This window comes from Muntiacus reevesi, chromosome 4 (genome assembly GCF_963930625.1).
Source record: "Muntiacus reevesi chromosome 4, mMunRee1.1, whole genome shotgun sequence".
NCBI classification, from domain to species: Eukaryota; Metazoa; Chordata; class Mammalia; order Artiodactyla; family Cervidae; genus Muntiacus; species Muntiacus reevesi.
This window is the reverse complement of record NC_089252.1, coordinates 2,622,623-2,648,433: the sequence shown is the minus strand read 5'-3', so window position 1 is coordinate 2,648,433 and position 25,811 is coordinate 2,622,623. Positions and strand designations below refer to the sequence as shown.

The 25,811-nt window shown below is 52.2% G+C and overlaps 1 protein-coding gene across 4 annotated transcripts in view; it reads right to left on the bottom strand.

Annotated features, from left to right (window-relative positions):
- MBP (myelin basic protein) overlaps positions 1-23,558 on the bottom strand; it is a 103,521-nt gene extending 79,963 nt beyond the window's left edge. For 2 of the 4 annotated variants that reach the window (XM_065932276.1, XM_065932277.1), the window contains exon 1: positions 23,159-23,558. The gene's annotated coding sequence lies outside the window, so the exon portion shown is untranslated. The remainder of the gene's footprint in view (positions 1-23,158) is intronic. The other 2 variants (XM_065932275.1, XM_065932274.1) reach the window with 2 other exon arrangements.
- Positions 23,559-25,811: the final 2,253 nt, after the last annotated feature.

Sequence of the window (25,811 nt, the reverse complement as noted above, 5' to 3'; positions counted from 1 at the left end):
ATCTCTAGAGCGCCCACAGACCGCGGGCACCCGACAACCAGATGGAGTCACACTTCATGCTCGGTGACGTAAGGAGACGGACAGACACGGGGAGAAGCTGCGGACGCTCGACAGACACACACAGGACGCTTGCGGGTTTGAGAATCCCGCAAGCACAGAAACAGTAGACCCGACCAAGGGCTGCTTATCCGACAAGCATCCCCAAAATCTGCCGAATTTGTAGGAAGATAAAGTTGTATTTAAAAAAAAAAAAAGCACATGTCCCTCGTTTGTATTTTCTAGCCCAAACTTTTGCAGCAAATGTACTGTTTTTCTCCCACAGAAAGGCACGTAACTGAAGAATTCAGCCAAACTCGTCCCACACAGATCCCTTCTCCTGCTCGCATCCCTGGACCTGCAGGAACCACGCGGACCACTTGCACCATCACCTTAGCTCTGTCACCAGGCTCAGGTGACCAGTCTTGAAGAACCTTTGCAAAATTCAACCATCAGGTTGCTTTGTTTGGTCGCCAAGTTGTGTGTGACTCTTTGCCACCCCATGGACTGCAGCAGCCAGGCCTCCCTGTCCTTCACCATCTCCCGGAGCTTGCTCAAACTCATGTCCATTGTGTCAGTGATGCCATCCAACCATCTCAACCTCTGTCACCCTCATCGTGTGATGATTCAAAGAACATGTGAGGACCAGCTCCCAGCTGAACAAGGAACAGCTCTTCTTGAAAGGCAACAAAATAAATCGTCCTCTAAACATGGAGAGGGTTTCTAAAATATTTCATACACCCAATGAAAGGCAAGTTTCGTCCCTGCAAAGACACTCATTAGAGAAGAGGGGACTGCCCAGTATCTGAACTCCCCCAAAGCCTCCTGTATGTCTGGGTGTCTCTTCAGTGACTGTAAAGGACGCTGGATGCTCTTCCCCAGGTCAACTGGCAAGAAGGGGGCAATAGCATCTGACAGCGTCACCTCCTGTGTGTGGGGTGCAGTGGGTTGTCACCGGGGGAGACCACAGACAACCAAGCCCCTGCGGAGTGGAAACCCTTCCTGCCTTCATACTTTCTAAGTGGAACCCGGGGCAGATCTTTCAAGATCTGAATTTCAGATTAAGTGCTGAACTTCAAATGACGTAAATCCAAGTGGGGACAGCGTGCTCTCGTAAATCAAAGCTGGGGCTCTAGTGGCGATAAAAACACTGCTGACTTAGAGGAACCACGCAAATGCGTCATGTATAAGGACATGCGCGTGGAAAAACCTGTGCTTCAAACGCGTGTGTTTACGTGGTGGCTACAGTTACGAGCCCTATAATGCGGACAGGCGGATCTTGTTTTATCGTGCTTTGCTTTATTGCTGTTTGTGAATGCTGCATTTCTTATAAATTGAAGGTTTGTGGAAACTGCATTGTCAGATGATGGCTGGCATTCTTTAGCAATGAAGTATTTTTAAATTTAAAAAATGATGCTTTAAAAAAATAAATAAAATGGATGCTTTTAAAAATGCAAGTTGACCTTTGCAGATAATTTCAGTATTCTGTCATCCACCTTCCCAATTTACTTACACGGATCACCCCCCAAAAAACCTCTATGGGGGTCATCTCATTGGGGAAATGGAGGTCTGAGGCACACACGGCAGTTTGCTTGATAAGACGGGCACAAACAGGGAGGAAGGACTCGCTGGTGTCCCCGTGGGGCCTGAACTGCAGTCGGAGAACAGGGCTGTGTGTTCTCCGAGCAGGATGACGGACTGAGCCCCAGGGGTGGAGCGGGGGTCATTCTGAACTTCCAGCTCTCTGTGCCCCCATGCAGAGCTGTGATTAGTGATGATGGGCACAGTGTATGTAACACAGAATACAACGCATCAAACATCTGTGCAGCCATTTCTCTGTTGTGTTTGATGGGAGACAGATAAATTAGCAGGCTGGCATTAACAGATACTCACTGCTACAGACAAAATAGACAGAGGGCAAGGGCCTGCTGTATAGCGCAGATAACTTTATTCAATATGTATTTTTTGGCCATATCATGCCGCTTATGGGATCTTCGTTCCCTGCCCAAGTGTGGCGCCTGGGCCCTCAGCAGTGAAAGTGTGGAGGCTGCCAGGGAGTGCCCTCAAAATTCTGTAATAGCCTACAGAGAAAAAGAACCTGAAAAGGAATCTATCTGTGTCTATATATCTGAATCACTGTGCTGTATGCCTGAAACTAAAACAGTGTAAACAATTATACTTCAATTTACATAATTATACATAAATAGTTATATAGTTTCAACTATTCAGTTTATACAAATACAAAAGTGATAAAATATAAATATAAAAAATTTTTCAATTACATATAAATAGTTATTTCCAAAATCAAAAAAGAACAGAGTTGTTGTATTTGAAACTAATCACAGGCAAAAGTAGTTAACTTCTTCTCAAGCTGACAGCCTGGACTTTGGGGTTCCCCGCCCTGGTGTAGAGAACCGCCCTTTGCCATCCACGTTCTCCCCTGGCAGCACCTCCCCGGCCTCCGTCTTTCCCTCACCTCCTCCGTCACCTCCCCTGCAGGTATTAGGCAAATCCTGACACCCTGTCCCCTCCTTCCAGGACACAAACCTCAGGATTTAACCTAACAGTATACTGTGCGACCTGTCAGTATGGGGGCAGGGGTCGAGGAGCGTTGCTTGTGGACACAGAGGAGCTGTTTTTGGACCAAACGCTCTGAAGCACAGCTGATACAAACACAAAACGCCTGCATTGCCCCTTGCAGATGGGAGGCTTCCTCCAGGCCATGTGTTCTGACCAGAGCTTCATCACCCCTCGTAGCATAACTTTAGGTTGTCCTTGGGAGGGCTGTCTGCGAAATACATTAATCAGTACTTTTAAAACTCAAGACTACTGGGCACAGAAAAGATAAAGACAAACATTCCAGGTCAGACTTCTGAGTATGTACAAACTTCCCCTCGGTCTCAGATGAACAGAAAGAGCATTTATGCTCATTTTGAGTAGGCAGATTCTAGCCTTAAAAGCATAATTCACACTGAGAGGGAAAAAAGACAGGAAAAGCCATGTGACCGTTCTCAGCTCAGGGTCCCTCATCAGTGAGGCCATCGGGACGTGAGGCGTGCGGCGCAGCTCCGATGATGGGTCATGGACCTGACTCCGGGTGGCCGGCCCCACCCCGCCAGGGATAGAGGGCGGCGGGCTTATGGAGGCGTCCTGCAGCTGGTGTCCGTAACACGCTGAAAAGAGCCATCTGTGAATGGAAGAGCTGGATGTGTGAGGTCATCTCTATTCCATTCCATTTTTGCAATTAATCAAACAGATAGAAAAAGGAAAATTCATGAGGAATGTGCTTGGAACTCAGGCCAGAAGCATCACTGGGTTATTAGGAAGCTTTTTGTGAAATAATATGAAAGGAACATAGTGGGAGGGGGAGAGGAGGGTCAGGGCTGGGAGCAGGGTGGACTCCAGGTGACAGTGGCTGCCCGTACTCCTTAGGTGCAAATTCAGGCCCACATGAGATTTCTAAGCAGCCACTGGGATGACTGAGAATTTCCTTAATGTTTTCATGCCCATGCACGCTTTGTGTCATTGTGGTGGGGGTGGTGGCATGACTGCCCAGGGTGGGTGCTGACCGTCTAGCTGTCTAGCTATCTACGATCGCACACCTTCCGCAGAGTCCTTGACATGGGCTCCTGCAATGTGTGGCCATCCGCGCTGAAACTCCGAAGTCGGGGAGGAGAAAGGGGTGAGAAGCTCAGGGACCCAGAAGCGTTGCTCCTGCTCAGTCCTAACCCTGGCCCTTCTCCATCACGGACGGCCCCGCACAGGACATGGCGTGACTTCTCCTGGGTCCAGACCAGACGGGGGGTGACGGAGGGCGGCAGGAAGAGAGAAGCAGGGGAGACTGTGACCCAGGGGAGGCTGCGGACACCAAAAGGCTGAGCTGGTTGTTTCTGAAGTAGTTCTGAGTGAATTTTCACAGGCGATGGGACTGTCATGAAATCATCGTCTCCATAGATTCACTGCGGGAGAGACGAGGCCTCAATCCAAAGTGTTCTGGACGGTCTGGGATATCATCCATTTCTAGATTGTTCATCAACAGGATAAAGAGAAGACTTTGCTCTAGCAAGTCATCTTGGGAAAATGGCTGAATTACACAACACCTGTTTGCAGTCCTCATGAACACCTGTACGTGGATCCTCAAGCTTAATGAGGAAAATGATAGCGCCTTTCTTAATTTCCTGTCGAATATCTTGCAACAACAGCTGGTGAAAAGTATGTGCAAGGAATTATTTGGGTTTTAATTCCACGCCCGCCCGCCAATTACTATTTACTGCAGAGCTTAGAAATTTGGTTCTCTGAGCTCCCAATTTCTCAACTGTCAAATCAGATACTTGTAGTGCATCTTTAGATGATTCAGTAAGGTAACAGACTCGAGTTCCCTGGGCCCCTGACATCGACAGCATAACATATCCATCGACAACATAACTGCCTCTCTTCTCTCCCTAAGAGAATGGCTTGTACGTTACATAAGACACTGGCAGCAGAATGAGACAAATAAGGAGTTAATTATGACCCCGAAGGGCCAATCACCTGCAGATATCTTAACTGTCAAAGTTCAACTTCCTTGTAATAAAAATGTTCAATGAATACATTGCCTCATAATCAGGAGAGAGCCAAAGGCCATTTGTGTTTCTCAACTGACTTGGGTGCAATTTTTCACGTACAGTAGTTTAGAGTATTCATAGCTTTTCTCTGTCCTGTTTGCACTTGCATACGTGTGAATACTGACGCTACAAGCAGCAGCAGGATGTCGTCTGCAGGGAGGGGCTGCAAAGGACCCAGAGGCTGAGGTCGCCTGGGATCACAGAGGTAGGTCAGGTGTGAAAACGCAGAAGCCTTGAATCCACAGTCAATGTTTTTTAACATCTACCCACTGGAATCCACATACAGCCGGCCCTGCCGGGAGAGGATTAACATGGGCTTTGGCAGCAGGATTAAAACCCCACCAGGGGGCTAACTTCTGCTCTCTCTGCTTTTCAACATTATTAAAGCAACGCTTTCAAAGTTCCATGTACTTTGGTATTAACCCTTAATGGAGTCCTAGCGTTTTTGTTGTCACTGTTCGGTTGCTCAATCGTGTCTGACTCTTTTGTGACCCCATGGCCTGCAGCATGCCAGGCTTCTCTGTCCTCCACTATCTCCCGGGGTTTGCTCAAATTCATGTCCACTGAGTCAATGATTCCATCCAACCATCTCATCCTCTGTCGCCCCCTTCTCTTTACTTTCAATCTTCCCCAGCATCAGGGTTTTTTCCAGTGAGTCGGCTCTTCGCATCAGGTGGCCAAAGTATCAGAGCCTCAGCTTTTTATCAGTCTTTAAGGTTTACTGTAAAGTGACACCTTTACTGCTATCCCTGCTGCCACACTGTGCGCCTAGCCTCTGAGCTGACCCAGATGACTCTCGGCCCCTAGCTCCTGTGAACTCCACGCTGAAGGGGCTTCGACGTGCCAAAGGGGCACAGCGTTTCCTTTCTGGGAGCCGCTAATGCGAGGCGGGCTGAACACGCTGCAGCGCTGAAGGCAGGCCCTCCGCCTCCCTCTCACCCCCAGCATCCGCCTGGGACCCCACAAGCGGCAGCTGCTGGCTTGCTCCCAGCCGCCCTTCTGTGCTGGGCACAGCCTGTCCTGGGGTGTGGACCCTGACAGACCACACAGATCCCAGCCCCTGAAGAGGTGGGCGGAGGCTGCAAGGAGTCTGAACGATAGACAGTAGGCCTGCTCCTTTGACCTTTAAAGGAAAACCCAGACAGCAAGTGTGAAAGAGCAAGGAACTCACATAGAAAATCAAAGGGCCTAACAGAGGAGACAAAACCAAAGGCTTCTACCCCGAACAGAGAAGGAGACAAAACCAAGGGCTTCTACCCCGTCGGGTTCTGTCCTCCTCCCCCCCTCCCACCCCCATCCGTCTGCCTCCCTTCTCCAACAGGACCCCAGTGCTCATGCCTGCTTTCTGCAGACAGTCATTTTTATTTCCCAGGTCAAAAACATTCCTGTAACACCCCGTGCTCAGAACATAGTAAACAGTTACCACCATCACCAGAACAACCACCCCAAATAAACCCCCACACACTCATGTGCAGGAGACAAAAGGAAAGACCATTTTAGGGTGGGAACAGGGGCGGGACGCCCAAGAAACCACCCTGCGTTTCAGGAACACACGTGATGCTGACCTCTGAGATCCTAGGGCTCCCCCCAAACTCTCTTGCGCCCTCAAGCTTCCAGCACGAGACCACCTGTAGTCTCACATAGGAAGTATCAGAAGAAACCAGCTTCTAGATTTGAGAGGATGGGACACTTTGCGCTGGGTTATCACATAATATCCACAACTAGTGATCACAGTCTGAGAGATGGTAAAGAATCTGCCTGCAATGCAGAAGACCCAGGTTCGATCCCTGGGTCGGGAAGATACCGAGAAGGAAGTGGCAACCGACTCCAGTATTCTTGCTTGGGAAATCCCATGGACAGAGGAGCCTGCAGGGCTATAGTCCATGGGGTTGCAAAGAGTTGGACATGACTGAGCGACTATCTTCTCCAGGCTTATCAGATTTACAGTATGGAAGAACACTGCCTAAAAGTTTTCAAAAACCATTAAAGGAAAAATCACAGAACGCCAAGAGGACAGCATTGTGGAGTCTGACTGTGGTCCCTTGTGCCTGGTCCCCGGGCATCAGCTGACTTTGCAGGAAAGTCGTCACCAAAACAGGACGCAAGTGGAGTCCTCGGCTCCAGGTGCTACCATAACATCACCTTTCTCAGTGATAACAAAGCATTTCCTTGAAGGAAAAAAGCAGCAAACCAAATGGTAGTTCATTAATGCTTAAGTTAGGATGACTTTTAGGAAGCCTTGTAAATATAGTCACACATATATCATTAGCCAACATGTTTAACTTTTCATAGCTTTCACAGGGAGACAATACTTTGGCCACATGATGTGAAGAGCCAACTTGTTGGAAAAGACCCTGATGCTGGGAAAGACTGAGGGCAGAAGAAGGCGGCGACAGAGGATGAGATGGTTGGATGGCATCACTGACTCAATGGACATGAGTCTGAGCAAGCTCTGGGAGTTGGTGAAGGACAGGGAAGCCTGGTGTGCCTCAGTCCATGGGGTCGCAGAGTTGGACACGACTTGGTGACTGAACAACAACAAGAGAAGGACATGAAATTCTGCGTGAAAACAGCAGCTCCCAGGAAGCTGGGGTGCTGGGTCCCCGGCCCGCCAGGCCCACAGTCACAGGCTCTCCGATGGTCGGGAAGTGGACCCAGGCACATGCAGGACACACACCTCCCGCAGCAGGTGGGGCGTCCTGTGACCTCACTCGGTCGTGGGCGTGCAGGCTCGGCCCCGCTGGCCCCCTGGCCACACTGCGCTCAGGCTCTCCACTTGGGGGCCAGCAGGCGGGGCTTCCAGAGAGCCAGTCCCAGAGCTCCAGTCCCTGGGGGGCCCCTTCTCGTAGGCTCTCTGCGGCTTGCTCTGAGGCTTTGGTCCCAGACTGTACATGTTTACTGCAGGAGGGGCTGTGGAAATGACCAGGTAATATTTCACTAGCCCAGTGCAGTGGAGGTCACATGCGTGCTGCTATCACAGGTACCGGTGTGCCCATAACCAGGACACTGGCGCTGGAGACAGAGGAAACAAAGATGTTGTGGGCCTCGTACAAGGTCAGAGCCAGTGATAAAAGGGCAGGAGGCGTGTCGAACTCATGTATTTAATCCACCTCCAGAACAACTCACATGTTCCCCGGCATCAGACGTGATGGCTCCTGATAACTGCATGGGGAAGGAACTCATGTATTTAATTCACCTCCAGAACAACTCACATGTTCCCTGGCGTCAGACGTGACAGCTCCTGATAACTGTGCGTGGGGAAGGAACATGTTGCTCAGGCCGCAGGTTGGCGTGAGGTCTGTGGTCAAGAGACCTACAGCCCGAGTCCTCATCTTCCTGAAAACCCAGAGGACAAGTGAATCCTGGGACTGCCGATCTCACCGCTCCGGCTTCAGACCAGCAGCCCCACGGCCGTGCCAGGGAGAGGGTCAGTCTTCCACCTGGCACCTTCTTCCCAGACGAGCTCCTCCCGCAAGCTTCCAGATGCTGAGCGGGGAAAAGAAGGCAGGTGTGGTCATCACCCTATCACGGCCCTGCAGGCACGGGGCTCAGAGCTGATGTCAGGGCTCTGCATGGTCACTGGGGCGTGCGGGACTGCAGAGGGTGAGGGACGTGAGCCGGAGGCAGGTACAGACAAAGCATAGGGAGGTGGACCCGTCCCGGGAGAGCAGGACTCAACGGACAGGGTTCGACTGAGGCGGGAGGCCCCAGAGGGTGGCCAGCATGGCGGTGCTGCCTGCCCGCCGGGCGGGAGGGACCTCTCCAGACGTGCATCCTCCCAACCTGCTCCCGTCCGGGCCGAGGTGGGTGCTGTTCCAACGCTCCTCCTTCCACAGATGATGAGACGCACGAGGTTTGGAAAGTCTGCGTGACACAAGTTCACAGTCACAGGTTCAAGGCTGGCCTGGTGACTTGGGCAGGGCGCTGAATTTCTGCAGGAAAAGGACCCTCAGTGTGTGCAGTCTCAGGTTTATTAGGGATCAGAGCTGCCTGGGGGTTAGAGGGGCAGCTTCTTCTTCATTTCACACGTTTTAATGTATGTTCTGACAGCTCAAAACTCAAGAACTGCAGCCTGGGTGGAGCCTTGACCGCCGTTCCCCATGATGTCACTCCCGGCTGCAGAGCAGCAGTGCACGATGGAGCATTATAGCAGTACGTCCTACAAGTGAATCTTTTTTAAAATTAACTATTTATTTTCGGCTGCACTGGGCCTTTGTTGCTGAGTGTGGGCTTGCTCCAGTTTCGGCAAGGGGGGCCTGCTCTTCATTGCGGAGCTCGGGCTTCTCAGAGCAGCGGCTTCTCTGGCTGCAGAGCATGGGCTCCAGGTGCTCAGGCCTCTAGAGCTCAGCTCAGAAGCCGTGGCGCCGGGCATCGCTGCCCTGCCGCATGCGGGATCTTCCCGGTCGAGGGATGGAACCCGTGTCTCCACATTGGCAGGAGGATTCTCCATCACTGAGCCACCAGGGAGACCCGCAAGTCAAACTTTTTAAAAAATTCTGTTATCGAAAAAGTGTGCTGACTTATGTAAGTGAATAAACAACAAGTATCTACAGAGCAACAGACACGGCAGACGTGAGGCTGCTGGTAACCTTGCAGCTTGAACCTGAGCTTCTCACCCGGCTCTGCCTGCTTTTTAAAGTGTCATCTTTAAGGCCTAAAAGGATCAGCATCCTTTCAGTGTGTGTGTGCGTGTGTGTGTGTGTGACCCGGCTCTGCCTGCTTTTTAAAGTGTGATCTTTAAGGCCTAAAAGGATCAGCATCCTTTCAGTGTGTGTGTGTGTGTGTGTGTGTGTGTGTGTGTGTGTGTGTGCGCGCGCGCGCGCGCGTGCGCTCGGTCATGTCTGACGCTTTTTAAAGTGTCATCTTTAAGGCCTAAAAGGATCAGCATCCTTTCAGTGTGTGTGTGTGTGTGTGTGTGTGTGTGTGTGTGTGCGCGCGCTCGGTCATGTCTGACGCTTTTTAAAGTGTCATCTTTAAGGCCTAAAAGGATCAGCATCCTTTCAGTGTGTGTATGCGTGTGTGTGTGTGTGACCCGGCTCTGCCTGCTTTTTAAAGTGTCATCTTTAAGGCCTAAAAGGATCAGCATCCTTTCAGTGTGTGTGTGTGTGTGTGTGTGTGTGTGTGTGTGTGCGCGCGCGCTCGGTCATGTCTGACGCTTTTTAAAGTGTCATCTTTAAGGCCTAAAAGGATCAGCATCCTTTCAGTGTGTGTGTGTGTGTGTGTGTGTGTGTGTGTGTGTGTGTGTGTGCGCGCGCGCGCTCGGTCATGTCTGACGCTTTTTAAAGTGTCATCTTTAAGGCCTAAAAGGATCAGCATCCTTTCAGTGTGTGTGTGTGTGTGTGTGTGTGTGTGTGTGTGTGTGTGTGCGCGCGCTCGGTCATGTCTGACGCTTTTTAAAGTGTCATCTTTAAGGCCTAAAAGGATCAGCATCCTTTCAGTGTGTGTGTGTGTGTGTGTGTGTGTGTGTGTGTGTGTGTGCGCGCGCTCGGTCATGTCTGACGCTTTTTAAAGTGTCATCTTTAAGGCCTAAAAGGATCAGCATCCTTTCAGTGTGTGTGTGTGTGTGTGTGTGTGTGTGTGTGTGTGTGTGCGCGCGCGCGCGCGTGCGCTCGGTCATGTCTGACGCTTTTTAAAGTGTCATCTTTAAGGCCTAAAAGGATCAGCATCCTTTCAGTGTGTGTGTGTGTGTGTGTGTGTGTGTGTGTGTGTGTGTGTGTGTGCGCGCGCGCGCTCGGTCATGTCTGACGCTTTTTAAAGTGTCATCTTTAAGGCCTAAAAGGATCAGCATCCTTTCAGTGTGTGTGTGTGTGTGTGTGTGTGTGTGTGTGTGTGTGTGTGTGTGCGCGCGCTCGGTCATGTCTGACGCTTTTTAAAGTGTCATCTTTAAGGCCTAAAAGGATCAGCATCCTTTCAGTGTGTGTGTGTGTGTGTGTGTGTGTGTGTGTGTGTGTGTGTGTGCGCGCGCTCGGTCATGTCTGACGCTTTTTAAAGTGTCATCTTTAAGGCCTAAAAGGATCAGCATCCTTTCAGTGTGTGTGTGTGTGTGTGTGTGTGTGTGTGTGTGTGTGTGCGCGCGCGCGCGCGTGCGCTCGGTCATGTCTGACGCTTTTTAAAGTGTCATCTTTAAGGCCTAAAAGGATCAGCATCCTTTCAGTGTGTGTGTGTGTGTGTGCGTGTGTGTGTGTGTGCGCGCGCTCGGTCATGTCTGACGCTTTTTAAAGTGTCATCTTTAAGGCCTAAAAGGATCAGCATCCTTTCAGTGTGTGTGTGTGTGTGTGTGTGTGTGTGTGTGTGTGTGTGCGTGCGCGCGCGCGCGCGCGTGCGCTCGGTCATGTCTGACTCTTTACCCCATGGACTGTATCCCACCAGGCTCCTCTGTCCATGGGATTTTCCAGGCAAGAACACTGGAGTGGGTTGCCATTTCTTTTAAGAAGGATGCTTTATCACCACAAGGTGGAGGCCTTATGGTTTTATTTCTCCATCACGATCAAGATTATTCAGAAGCCTTTTATAGGAAATAAATGCAAACTGAAAACATCTTGGCAGAGAGCATTTACAATACTGTGTTTATCCGATCAACTGTGACACGCTGACACTGTACTCGAGGTCTTAATCACTCACATTCCCCCCAAAGCACAGTTTCTGTGAATAAACGATTTCTGATTTGATGCCAAGAGAGGGTCAAAAGGGGATAACATCCAAAGACAGTTCAGGACCCACTTGAAGAACTCAAGAGGGTGACTGAAGTGGGGAGTACGGGGCAGGAAGCCCGAGTCTAGTCTCCTCCACCACCAGCAGCGGGCGGCCCTGAACAGGTCACTGCTCTGCTGTCCTTCTGGGGAAGCGAGGGGGCGGGATGGGGTGGGGGCTGCACTGACTTCCGCAGGGATGGCACCCCATGTCTGCCCGGTAACCCCAGGAGCTTTGAAAACCGAGCCTTTCCAGACAAGGTTTGAGTGAAGCTGTTGCACCATGTCAGACACGCAGACAGCTGGGTTCCCGAAGCTGGGGGCTGGGTCCAAACGAGACAGGACAAGCTCTGTCACCTGAGGGTCTCCTGGCCGCCAGTCACCTTTCCAAAGGGCTAACTATGAACCACACTCTAATGGGAGCAGCTACTGAGGGCTGGAATAGAAACTGCTGAACCCAGGGCAGTCCATACTGCATCTGGTGCAGTGCCTGGCCTTTCGGTTACCTGGTTTCCAGCCTGGTTACCTGGATACCAGCTGGTCAGTTGTGCAGACAGGCTACACAGATGGGGTCTCAACAGGCAGCCAGGCCTATGCAGTACAGAGACCTCAGCCTGGTGGCCCGTGTCACCCATTTGGGTCCGGGTACACCTGCTGTGAGGGATGAATGACACCCCTGTCTCCTTCCTCGCTGGGTTTTTACACCTGCCTCCCAGGCTCTGCATCACGCACCCCGGAACATCTGTAATTATTCATGAAACCCACATGAGCTGCCTGCAGAAAACTCCACAATGGGCAGGCTAACCTGAGAAACAGTGGCGTTTGGGACCGTCACCCTGCAGAGCTCTGACAGATCACAGACCTCACGTCACCGAGGGAAGCTTCAGGCAGAAAAAGCCAGAAACAAATGCTGCATTGAGTTCAGGGTACATTTGTCAAATTCTTCTTCAACGCATGTTGTCTGTGTGAGTGTGTATATGTAAGCTAGTGAAGTGAAAGTTGCTCAGTCGTGTCTGACTCTTTGCAACCCCATGGACTATACAGTCCATGGAATTCTCCAGGCCAGAATACTGGAGTGGGCAGCCTTTCCCTTCTCCAGGGGCTCTTCCCAACCCAGGGACCGAACCCAGGTTTTCAGCGTTGCAGGCGGATTCTTTACAGCTGAGCCACTAGGGAAGCCCACATGTATGATAAGTCATGTGCAACTCTTCGCGACCCCATAGACTGTAGCCCTCCAGGCTCCTGTCCATGGGATTCTCCAGGCAAGAATACTGAGGTGGGTATCCATGCCCTCCTCCAGGGGATCTTCCTGACTCAGGGACAGAACCTGCATCTCCTGTGTCTCCTGCATTGGCAGGCAGATTCTCTACCACTGAGTTACCTGGGAAGCCCGTATGTTGTGGAAGCAATAAAATTAAGCCTCAGAGATTCCAGGCTCTGAGGTGATTGTGCCACATGAGCCCACAAAAATGACAGCTGGGGCCTTTCCTGTCTTCATGAACGAATGAGGTTTTATTAAAAAAGAGTATAAATATTTTTACGGGTTTTCATCTACCTTCACGTTAAACTCTGCTTTAAGTTCCCATCACACACTTTATTTTGGTGTTGCTAATCCTATGTAAAAATTTCCATATAAATACACATATTTTACTGTTAGGACTGTTATTTAATGTGGCTTTAAACACGACACTTCACTGCCCTTTCAGAAAGGCCGTCAGCCAAGTCAGCACCGCTATGCCCTTTTCCTCTTCACATTCCAATTTCCAAACACTGTCTGAAATGAACAAGGCCAGCTTTTAACACCTGGTTCAAATCCTTCTCTCTTCAAAAATGAGTCTTGACATACATAGATAATGACAGAATAAAGTAATCATCATCTGCCTTTTAAAACAGACAGCATCTTCCATACAGCCGTATAAATGATCCTTCAAAACCAGTGATACTTTGGGCTCGAGTCTGAAATATAATTTATCCTGTTTCCAGGAGGAAGACGGCGCCGGATGGGAGCCCACCTCGTAAACCCCTGGTCTCAGCTCATCAGTCCAGGGTTATTTCGTTTTCAGACATCCAAAAGGACCAGAATAAAAACAACCGAAGCACACCCTGACCCCCACCACACTCAGAGAATCATTTGTGTCTAAGTTCCAGTTTGATGCGGTTTTTTTCCATGTCCCATGTCCTGACTGGTAAAGAATAGACTTGGACAGTGGTGGTGGTTGCTGTTGTTCAGTTGTTAAATTGTGTCTGACTCCCTGCGACCCCAAGGACTGCAGCACACCAGGGCCTCCCTGCCCTTCGCTATCTCCAGGAGTTTGCTCAGGCTCATGTCCATTGAGTCAGTGATGCCATTCAACCATCTCATCCTCTGTTGTCCCCTTCTCCCTCAATCTTTCCCAGCATCAGGGTCTTTTCCAGTGAGTTGGCTCTTTGCATCAGGTGGCCAAAGAATCGGAGGTGACTTGTGCAGAATTCAGACTCTGCTGTGTGTTAGCTGGATGACGATGATCAGGGTTAGTGAAACTGGCCATCGGGGATGCAGCAGACACCACCCTGACCTCCACGCGGATGACGGGAGACGAGGAAAACTTCTAAATTTCCCAGAAAGTAAGTGCGGGATGGAGCGCTGAGCCCCTTATAAACTAAACGTGATCAGAACCAGGGGACGGAGCTGCTGCTGCGAACAGCCCGGCAGGGCAAGTGGGCATCCTGGAAAGAGCCCTGGAGAAGATGCAGATCCTCACCCCAGTCCTCACCCTAACTCACCCCCAGCCAGGCTGCAGGCAGAGGGCGCACGGCTGCTGGGAGGGTCAGAAGTGGCCGTTGAGTCCCCGCCCTCTGCTGGCACAGTCCCCCCCGCCCCCCCTCCCCCCCAGTCAGGAATCCTGTACAGGTTTTGTTTGCTCATCTTGCGAAGTGCTCAGCAAACGCAATGCCTTGGGAAACCTGTCTTAGGACCCCAAGCTCCCTGATGACATACACTACGATATAGTCTTCAGGGCCAGAGCTGCGTCTCTTTCATGCAGGGTCTCTGGAAGGGTACGGTGTGGCCTCTGAGTGTCCTGGAGAATCAGGGAATTTAAACAACTGTGCAGCTGCCCCGTCTGGGCGCCTGCAACGCAGCTCTGGAGCTTTTGTCTCAGAGCAAGTTTAGCAAAAATGTTAGGTTCCAACTCTCCAAGAAACCGGATGGAGAGGATGAATATCCATAAATATTCCTTGTTAGATACGCCAGCGCTCAGAGGCACGAAACAGAATGCCACCCCCTAAATGGAGAGAGTATCAAAAATAAACGATACGCACGAGAACACATCACCAGTAGAGGATGTGATTTTCCATGAATCATTCTCTGAACAGAAAGTCATTTACCAGGAAGTAGAATTTCTCGATCGTGCTAAAGTGGGTGAGCGGGAGCTCGTGCAGGTGTGCTCAGGTGAACCTGTGTCGCCGAGACACACCTGGGGCCCTCCTCACCCGTCTCTGCCTCTCACTGAGCAGTGGTCATCGTGACCACTAGAAATGCACATTTCTAGGCCGAGACCCCAAGACTCGAAGTGGTGTCCAGACCCTGGGGCCTAGGACTCTGCACTTAATGAGCACTCTGGCCGACATGCAGGCAAGTGGCTGCCAGGCGGGGGTGGTTGTTGGCGTCATCCTCATCCACAGCCCCCGAGGAGACTCGGGGTCCGGCTCCGGCCACTGCAGGCTCTGCTAGGGCACCCGCATCCTGTTCCCAGCCAATCCCGGCCCCCGCCCGCTGTCTCCGCGGGATCCGGGGGGGAGGCCCTCTGTCTCTGGGGAGGCTGGGGCTCTGGCATCTTTGCTGGAGGAGCTGTCTCTGCCCCTGGCTCTCTGCCCCTGCCCGGCGGGGCCGCAAGCTGCAGCAGAGGGTGCCGGATGTGTCTGGGGGAGACCCTCTGCTGCTGACATACCCCAAAGGCGGGGTCCACACTTGCGGGCGCAGTTATTAGTGGCGAGGGGGTCAGTGGGCGCCCTCTCTTGACTGAAAACCTCGAGGATGGGGCCACCAGGCTTCTCACTCTCTGACAAAAGTCAAACCCTTGCCAGCTTCCACCTCCCAACCCCCTCGTCCCATGAAACAAGGGGAAGTTGACTGCAGGAGTCATGCTCTGAAATAAACATTTCAGAAAACACCATGACAGCGGGGCATGTAACCTAGCATCTCTGCCTGCTTTTTCGATCGCCACACACAGGAAGTCTCATTCCAGCTGGGGGGCCGCTGGCCGAGGGGCTCCCGGCAGCTGGGACCTCAGCGCTCAGCCGTCATCTGTGGGTCCCGGGGTGGGACCTGGCATCCCAGGGTGTCCCTCAGAGTTGTCCGCGGGGCAGTCAGAAAAGAATGTCGCGGACCAATAAAAGCAAAACCTGATGCAATGAGCCACCAGGCCAACTCAACTTTCAGAAGCATCACCACCACTCACTGTTTTCTAGACTTTTAACACCTCGGAGGCATAAACCAAATCCAAGCCTAGTTACCACGTAATTAGAATCAGCACAACGCGAAAATCCAGTGTGTTCACTAAAACACGCCGAACGGCTCCTGCCTCCCAGGTCTTGAAATTCACAGACCCGTGGAGAAGCGTCACTCCCCAAGAACAACGGTCGGGGCTCCGAGCAGAAGCTCGTTTCCTGTGAAAGGCTGTGGCTTCGGGCCTCGGAGAAGCTGCCTCGCACCCCGGAGGGCGGTGCCCCCTCGTCACCAGCTCTCAGCCACTGACCCCTTTTCAAAGCCGGCAGCAGTTCTGAGGTGGGCCGTCATGTCACCGCTGAGAGAGACGCTGCTCTTGCATGTCTTCATACCGACTCTTTCCTTCAAAAGTGACCCCTTTAAAAACAGCAGCCTCTGGTTTCTGGATGGTCTCTGACACTCGCGAGCAGCGTGGGGACGGGGCCTGGGGCCGGCGGGGGCCAGGAGGTGGCCCACCATCCCTCCCACCCTGGGGACAGTGACTCGGGTACACGTGGTCAGATGCGGGTGTAGGGACGCCTGGGTTTGGAAATGTGCTCCCGAGCCCTCAGGAGCACAGCGTGGCATCGCTGGCCATCACATGGACGCTGGACAGAGCAGAGGATGCCCTGGGCTTCACAGGACCTCCCGGGTCTGCTGACCCCCGAGAATTCGCATCTCCTCGCCTGTAATGAGAGGAGGACGCCACTCATTCAGAGCATCGCTGAGGGACAGCAATGAGCCACAGACTACACCTGGCTCCCTATCGGCGTGGCAGGGGGAGGGCCCCCACCTCCGGGGGGAGGGTCTGACCCCAGGATGCTGACGGAGCCTGTCTGGACACCATCACTTCGTTTTCCTGTGTCCTTACAGAAAATAAGTCTGTCTAGAAACAGACTCACAGACACAGAAAACAAACTCATGGTTCCCAAGGGGGAAGGGAGTGGGGAAATAAATTAGGAGCTTGGGATTAGCAGATACTAACTGCTGTATATAAAATAGATAAACAACAAGGCCCTACTGTATAGCACCAGGGATGACATTAAATATCCTGTGATAAACTATAATGGAAAAGAACATGGAACAGAATATAAAAGTAAATTGCCTGCAGTACACCAGAAATGAACATAACATTGTAAATCAACTATACTTCAATTAAAACAAAAAAAGAAAATCGAAAACTATAAAAAGAGAAAGAAAGATAGTAAGTCTGCCTGGGTGGCAGGGCAGATTAGTTGGGCAGATTATTTGGGCTTCTTAGTGGTTTTGGGGCTTCCCTGGTGGCTCAGATGGTAAAGAATCTGTCTGCCATGCAGGAGACCCAGGTTCAACCTCTGGGTCGGGAAGATCCCCTGGAGAGGGGAATGGCAACCCACTGCAGTATTCTTGCCTGGAGAATCTCACGGACAGAGGAGACTGGAGAACTACAGTTCATGGGGTCGCAAAGAGTCGGACACGACAGAGCAGTTAACACTCAGTGGTTTTTAGATACGTCATAAAAGAGTATACATATACACACACACACATATGAAATAGCAGGGGCTTCCCTGTGGCTCAGATGGTAAAGAATCCACCTGTCAATGCAGAAGACGTGGGTTAGATCCCTGGGTCGGGAAGACCCCCTGGAGAAGGAAATGGCAACCCACTCCAGTATCCTTGCCTGGGAAATGCCATGGACAGAGGAGTGGGCTACAGTCCACGGGGTCACAAAGAGTTTGACATGCCTAGGCGCGCACACACACACACTCTATAAATACTCCAGCAGGGGTTCTGTAGGCACGATAAAGCTTACTCTAAAATGTGCAGAACGGTACAGGAGCCAGCCCAGCTAACAGGACTCTGATAAAGAAGAAGGAAGTGGGAGGGCTCACGCTACCTGATGGTCAGGGTCACCCTTCAGCCCTGGTAAGAAGGACCGTGTGATCCCAGTGGCAGGGCAGACATCTCCATCACGGGAACCGAGCAGGGAGCCCAGAAATAGATCCACACAAAAATGTGGACACAATTTAAGATGAAGATGGAAAAACAAGTCTATGGAGGAAGGATCGTCTTTTCAACAAAGAGTACTGGGGCAAGGTGGCATTCCTACGTAGGAACAAAAACCACCCAAAACCAAAACCTTCCACCTAAACCTCACTTATCATATAAAAACTAATTGGAAATGGACAACTGACTTTAGTGTAAACTGTAAGTATAAAACTTGTGGGAAAGAAAGAAGCCAGGAGAAAATCTTCCAGACTAGGCAAAGGGTTCACCCAAATCACAATCCATAAAAGAAAAAAAAATAGGACTTCTCTTGTGGTCCAGTGGTTAAGAATCTGCCTGCCAAAGCAGGGTACATGGGTTTGATACCTGGTCCAAGAAGATTCCACATATTGCAGAGCAAATAAGCCTGTTGTGTAACTTAGGCTTACACTAAGTTGTGTAACACAGCTACTGAGTCTGTGCTTTGGAGCCCATGCTCCACAACAAGAGAAACCTCCAAAGTGAGAAGCCTGCACCCTGCATCTAAGAGAATAGGCCCCGCTCACTACAGTTAGAGGAAGCTCTTGTAGCAACAAAGAACCATCACAGCCAAAATTAAATAAACAAACAATGCAGGTTTCAATTCAGTGGGTCTCAGTAACCTGAGATTCTGCATAAGACGCAAAGAAAAAAATTAATAGATGGATCTCATCAAAATGAAAAAGTGTCTCCCTGCAAAAGCACCCATGGTTAGGCTGAAGACAAGCTACCCTGACAGGAACTGCAAACCACCAGCTCTGTCTCCAGAGCGTATCTACAAGGAACTAACGAGACCAAGCAAGCCAATCAGAAAGCAGGCAGAGGCAAGACCGGGCTGCTCCCTGGGAGGATGTGCAGATGGCAGACACGCTCGTGAAAAGACAGTCATGGCTGTCTGTGATGGAGATGTAGACTGCAGTCATGGTGAAGTGTCAGCGCACACCTGTCAGAACAGCTCAGACACCAAGCCATGGCTGTGCAAATGCTGCTACGGAGACCCAGGGCCACGCACACCTGGCTGGTGGGATGTAAACACTGCAGACTTTCTCGGAAAAAAGAGTGCAGGGTCTTGTGAACTGAAACACACATTCGCTGTATGACTCAGCAGTGGCATTTATCCCAGAGAAGCGAAAACCGAAAACCGTGTTCTCGCAAAAACCTGTACATCATAGTCGGTGCCCTCAAATAGCCACAAGCTGGAAACCCTCGAAGGGTGGACGGTTAAAACCAAAAAACTAGAGGAGCGGCGGGTGGGGGGCATCCATTCCACAGAATGCTACTCAGTGATAAAAAAGAACGAGCTGTCCAGACACTGAACAACTTGGGAGAGATCTCGAGAGAACTGCACTTACTGAAAAAAGCCAGCCAAAAAGAAGGGGGCATATTGTATGACTCCGCCTAAACAGCATTGTCAAAATGACGAATTACAGAAAATGGGGAACAGAGCAGTGGCTGCGAAGGGCGTAGGGTGGAGGAAGGGGAAGTTGGCTGTGGCCACAACGGGCAGCCTGCAGACCTTGTGATGGAACAGTCCCACCTGCGTGGGTGGTCACACGATGATCCATGTGCCATAAAATTACAGAGAACTACACACAGGCGCATGGGAGCACGTCACCTGTGAAATCTGACATCTCAGCCCCTCCGATCAATCGCACCAACGTTTATTTCCTGGTCATGATGTCCTCTATAGTTTTGCAAGATGTTATGAAGCATGTGTGGAGCTCTATTATTTCTCACAGTTGCATGTGAATCTACAATGATTTCAAAATACAAGGTTTTTAAAAGCTTCCAGGGAACTTTGCTGGCAGTCCAGTGGCTGAGACTCTGCATTCTCAATGCAGGGGGCCTGGGTTCCATCCCTGATTGAGAAACTAGACCCCACATGCCACAGCTAAAAGTCCTGCCGGCTGCAACTAAGACTCAGCACAGCCAAATAAAAAAATACATATATATATATTTTAAAAAATTGCTTCTGGGTGTAACCTTTGTGTGTGCCCTGTGCACTGAGCCCAGGTTCTCCCTAGAGGGTGCACTCAGAACTATGATCACCGGGTCACAGGGAACACCTGTCTTCAGCTTTTCTGGGTTCTTGTCTAAAGTGTCTGTTTTTATTTATACTCCTACTCACAATCATGTGAGTTCTCAGTTCTCCTTATCTTCTTCAATACTTGGCATAGATGGTTAGATCTTCACAGATGGTTATGAAGTTATCCCATTGATGTGATTTCTGCTTCTGAGAACTGGCGGGTTAAACATCCCTTCCCATTTTCCTAGCCCCCCTGGGCTTTCTCTTCTGGGCCAGTCTGCTCAGTTACTTCTCCTCTTGGGTGGTTTGTTTTACGTTGCTGAGTCTTAGAATGTTTGGTACATTCCAGATACTTCACCAGAGTCTGTCTATCCTCACTCTCCAGGCATTCATCTTTTTTATTATTATTATAATAGAGCCTCTCACTAGTGATGCTCAGAGTTCCGATCCATATTTATGAATTTTTAACAGTTATTGACTCTCAGACACTGCTGAAAGCTTCCTAATATGCACTGCTGGTTATCCATGCCTGGGTGTGAGGTGAGGGCGGCTCTTTCTCCAAGGGCGGCCTCAGCTCACACCCGAGAGTGCCAGCCTGCGGCCTGCAGGCCTCTGGCCCCAGTTCCTCACGTTAAGTCACGCGTGTGTGTCTCTGCTGGTTCCGTTTCTGGGGCTGAAGCCTAGGGCCACGCGTTTAGGGACTGCGCATCCGTGGCGTGAGAGCAGCAGGGTCTCCCTGTGTATAGCTGTGGCTGTTGCTCAGTCGCTCAGTCGTGTCTGACTCTGCGACCCCTCGGACTGCAGCATGCCAGGCTTCCCTGTCCTTCACCATCTCCTGGAGCTTACTCAAACTCATGTCCATTAAGTCAATGATTCCATCCAGCCATCTCATCCTCTATTGTCCCCTTCTCCTCCTACCCTCAGTCTTTCCCAGCATCAGGGTCTTTTCCAATGAGTCATTTCTTCTCATCAGGTGACCAAAATACTGGCGCTTCAGCATCATTACAATTACTGTTGGTTAAATTACTGTACACTTACTGTTGATTAACCCACCTGCTGGGGCCCCAAGCTCAGGCTGACTTAAGCTTCCTTGGGTGGCTCTAAAGGACCAGTGAAGTGATTCACTGCTTAGGGACGACTTACTAAAAGCCGTGCTGTGGCATTAGAGAACTGTCTTTCCCTCTTTATTGACAACTTTACTGAGGAAGTTAGGGAGAAGGTGACTAACAGATGTGACAGCAGCCGTCCAGTCCCACCATCCTGAAGAGGAAGCACGCTTTGCTGGGTGTAGCCACTCTTCAGTGGTGGAACTTTAAAGACAGAGAAGAGGAAGGCAGCTCGGTGGGTGTTGCACGGCGCCCTCTTCGCCCTGCAGGGCAGCAACAGGGGCTGGTGGCAGATTTCCGGAGTTGAGTCCTGGGCGCCCCTGGGTGTCTCTGTGCCTTGGTTTCCTACTCAACGAAAATGAGGGTTCTAGTAGGGTAGTTACATCAAATGAGGGCATCGCAGGGTATCACAGCTGTTAATGCAATGATATGTGGCTCCCAGAAGGCAGCCTGGCCACTGGGAAGTGGTCAGAAACGCTACCTGGATACCTGGGGAGAAAAGGCCCAGGACAGCTGCTGATCCAGTATCAGATTTTTAAAGACTCGAGAGAGAAACTAAAAGTCAAACAACATAACCTCCCATTAACGTTTAAGAATTCAGGAGGAAAAAGAAAAATCACCAGAAAGCTTGGTCTCTGCCCTTTTCCAAGTTCACAGATGCTTTTCCTCGGGGCATGTGGCCAGAGCCATTCCTGACCCAAACCGGGCCAGAGAGATTCAACACCAAATCACAGCACAAGTGACTCAAAGTGTTCCTGTCTTTGGGCAGAAATGGGATACTTTGGAAAGTTTTTAAAGTGAATTTGAACCAAATAGCTTTTGTTTAACCCTGAGTTAGTAAAGGTAGTCATTTCAGAACAGTTAAACCATTAGAGCTACTATTAGCCACCATTTTACAAAATATTTAACTGGATTCCCTCCTTTCAGGTTTTGGTTTATCCTATTTGGGAAAAAAAAAGATGGGAGGACTGATGGCCACTCCCCTGAACTGGGAGAAAAACAGCTGTGAGGCTGCGTCCCTGTGCTGACCATCCCTTCCTGAAGGGCTGCTCAGCCCTGGCTCCGGCTGGGTCTGCACCCCACTCAGCTCCCCAGGACCACGAAGGCCCCCAGCACTCTGCAGCGGCTCCGCCAGGGAGCAGGGGGCAGGACTGAGCCTGACTCGGGGTGTCCCAGACTCCTGGGCCACACTCTGTAAACCGTTCCCTGAGCTGGGGGTCTTGTCCAAAAGCCACAGGTCTTAAATCGGACACACCCTAAAGCGCCCTTCCTCTGAGAATCTCTCCAGGCCAGGTGTGGAGTCCCTGTTAGAACAACCAGCGCCCCTGAACCGGGTCTGCGTCTCCCCAGACACACTCCAGCCCTGGCCGCAGAGGTTAACTGAACTCACGGTGTAGATTCTCACCCTGTTGCGACTGGAAAAGGGAGAACCAGTAACCCAAAGGCGCTTGTTTCCTGCCAGAGACCTCCTGAGATCCCCAGAGAATCTCTAAGGCTTCTCCAAACTCCCCTCTGCCTTCCTAAAGGAGAGGAGAAAGGAGACCCTGGGAGAAAAGAGACAGTGCCCCCAGCAGCCCAGAGGAGCCAGAGCCACCGGGTGTCCGGGAATCGTGCAGAGCACGCGGCACCCTCTGGACGCTCGGCCAGTCTCCAGACCCAGAGGGGCTTCACACCCGGGCGCCAGGCGCGCAGGTGGGCGCGGGCGGCGTGGCGGTGCCGGGCCCGGCCTCCGGAAGGCGGAAGCCCGGAGAGTCGCCTGTCGCCGCCCTCGGCAATCAAAGGGAAACTGGTTTTCGCCCGGACTGGGGGAGGGGGCAGGCAGGAGTCGGCGGTAAGCTCCAGACTTATCCTTACGGAGCACGTTAAGCGGCGGAGATCCCGGCCTGCCCTAAAACTCGTCCCCGCAGCGGTCCCGCACCGCCCAGTGTGGCTTCCTTGACCTTTGCCACCTCCCACCCAAAACTCCACCCCGAGCGCCTCCCACGCTCTGCCCGCGACCCCGGCCCCGGCCCAGGTTGCCCACACCTGGACACCCGTCGGGGACAGCCCCGCCGCTCCGGATCGGCGTCTACACCCGCGTCCACCCCTCGCACAGTGGCCGCCGGGGTGCCACCTGCCGCCACCTGCGCGGCCGCCCCGAGGGAGCCCCGCGCCCCGTCCCCGCGTACCCGCTCCGAGGGCGCAGACAAAGCCACCCCGCCCCCCGCCCCCCCGGCGAGGTCACCCACCGCGCGGCGATCCTCTCTCCAAGGCCGAGGGCGCCGCGGGGTCCGGGCCGCCTCCCGCCGCCCGGGCCCCAAGCGCGCGGGGTCCTGGAGCGCCGGCGCCGCCTTCGGGGTCGGGGCCGCGGGTCCCCGGGGCCGCAGGCTCGTCCTCGCTGGCGCGGCGGCGCAGTCTGGCTGCTGCTCCGAGGGCCGGGCGCGCCCGCCGCTCCTCCCCCGCCTCCCGGGCTTCCTGCGAGCCAGGTAAACACGGCCGACGGGAGCCGGGCCGCCCACCTGCCGCCCGCGCGCCGACCACCCCCCGGCGGCTCCGCCTCGCGGGCTCCGTGTGCACGCGGGCCCCGCGCGGGGCTGCCCTGGGCGGCGCGGACTCCGGCCCGGGCTGAACTGCGGCTCTAGAGCCTCCGCTCGCGGCTGAGCCTCGAACCACCCCGCCCGAGCGCGGGGAGGGACCTGCGATAGCATCTGCTCCACGCCCCTTTCCGCGGGCGGCGAGGGCCCGAGCGCGGCCGCCCGGCCGACTCTGCTGCCCCGGCTGACTCTGCTGCTTGGGGTTCAGGGCCGCCGCAAGACTGACCCCTTGAGAACTCCCGGGGGTCCTCGTGCACCCAGCCTACAGACAGGTGCTCGGCTGGAGAGAGGCGCCACAGTGGGAGGGGGCGCCCTGTGGTCTGCAGCCTGAGCATCTGTTGACTTGTGGTCAGTGTCATCCTCTTGGTCCGAAGGAAGACTGTCCTTTGGACATCAGTCACCTGCACAGTCAGATGGCCCTTCCCCCCGGATTCTCGACCTCCTGATGGTGGAAAAGTAGGAGGCGTGGGGAGAGACGCTGGCGGAGATGCTGGAGTCCTCACGACTTAGCTTCCGGGTCGGGGGTCGGATCTGATGCTTCCCAGGACCGGCGGGGACCCGTCACTGTTCACCCGGAGGAGCGGAAGTCTGACCCCTGGCGAGGCTCAGCCCGAGCCCGGGTTTCCTGGGCCGGCTGCGCCGCGAGGAGAGCCAGCTCCCAGTGTGGCTTCAGGACCACCTGTCCTAGCAGCCCTCACAAGCCGGGGGTCTGTGAGCCGCGCTCCAGTGCCAGTGATGTTAACAGGGCTGTGTGCACCGTCACAGAAATATTTGCTTCTTTCCTCGGAAAAGATTCGTCTGGGGGTTTCTGGAGTTGGACAGGGGAGGTCAGGAAGACAGCTGAGCAGCGACGCTGGCTGTGCTGAAGAAGTTTGCCTGTTTCCCGGTTTTCCCTGGGGCCTTCCCTCCTTGCAGTAGAGGGTGGCCGGGTGCGGGTAGAGGAGCTGGAGGAATCCAAGGACGCTCAGGGCACTGACTGACCCTGGATGCTCCCTGACTCCCAGGTCCCTGACTCCAGTCACTCTTAAACCTACCCCCCCCCCCCCCCCCCCCCGCCCATATATACTGGGTTCCACGTGGAAGACAGTTTTAGGTGGCTCAGATGGTGAAGAATCCACCTGCAATGCAGGAGACCCCGGTTCGATCCCTGGGTCTGGAAGATCCCCTTGAGAAGGGAACGGCAACCCACTCCAGTATTCTTTCCTGGAGAATCCCATGGACAGAGGAGCCTGGCTGGGCTACAGTCCATGGGGTTGCAAAGAGTTGGACACGACTGAGTGACTTTCACTTTAGCATCACAAACCACATCTCATCTTCTTCCTCCAGATGTCTTCTTGAGGTGACCAGGAAACAGGAGGACGGCTTTCTGACCTACAGAGGTCAGTGAAGGCTGGACACCGGAGAGTCCAGGCCACAGGGAAACAGCAATGTTTGCCCTGCTTTCTGCTGTGTAGAAACTTCACAGATGCCAGCGGCCATCTCTGCAAATGGCAGACCTACCAAGTTCCAGTTAAAACTGTCCTTGTAGTGTTTATAAAATCCCACCATGCATGTATTTGGGGATGTAATGCCCCCAGATTCATGGGAACTTCAAGGACAGTGTACGTGAGGGAGCAAGGAACACGATAAAGTGATGAACGGGTGTTTGGAGGGCCCCTCATGCTGGTGGGAGGAACCACCAGCTGTGGTTCTGTGGGGTCACACTTCATATGAAGATGATCCTGCATCTGTGAGCACAGTGACAGAGGTTCATGTTATTCATTTCAATAAAATTGAAGTGGGTCTTTTGACAGGTAAAAGATAAACTATCCAACCCTCATTGTCTCTGATATTTCTGAGCAAGTTATATGACCATTCCACCTATCTCCCACTGTTCTTTGTATAATGAGAGGAAGCAGCCTTCAGCATTTCATGTTGGAGCAGTGAGCACAAAGTTTACTGCATGGTATACACTCAGTACATTCTTATTCAGTCCAGTTAAATCTCTAAATTACCCACACTGAAGGAAGTCAGGAAAATAATCTAAATAATGTCCAGGAGACCCGACTGCATGAGATTTTAAAAAAATTCCCTTCATCAATAGAGGTATCTTTGGAATTATATTTTTGCTTAGGAAAGACCTGGAATCACTTTCATCTCTGGTTTGTAATGAATAGTTGCTGGCAATACCCACAAAGTAGATAATCTACTCGTACATATTGAGGCTTGATCGTTGTGCCGTAAATTCCAGTTAATAACCGAACAGGCTCCACTGTAGCTGTGAGTGCCAGAAAATTAGGTGCATGAATTCCACAACGTGCAACATAAA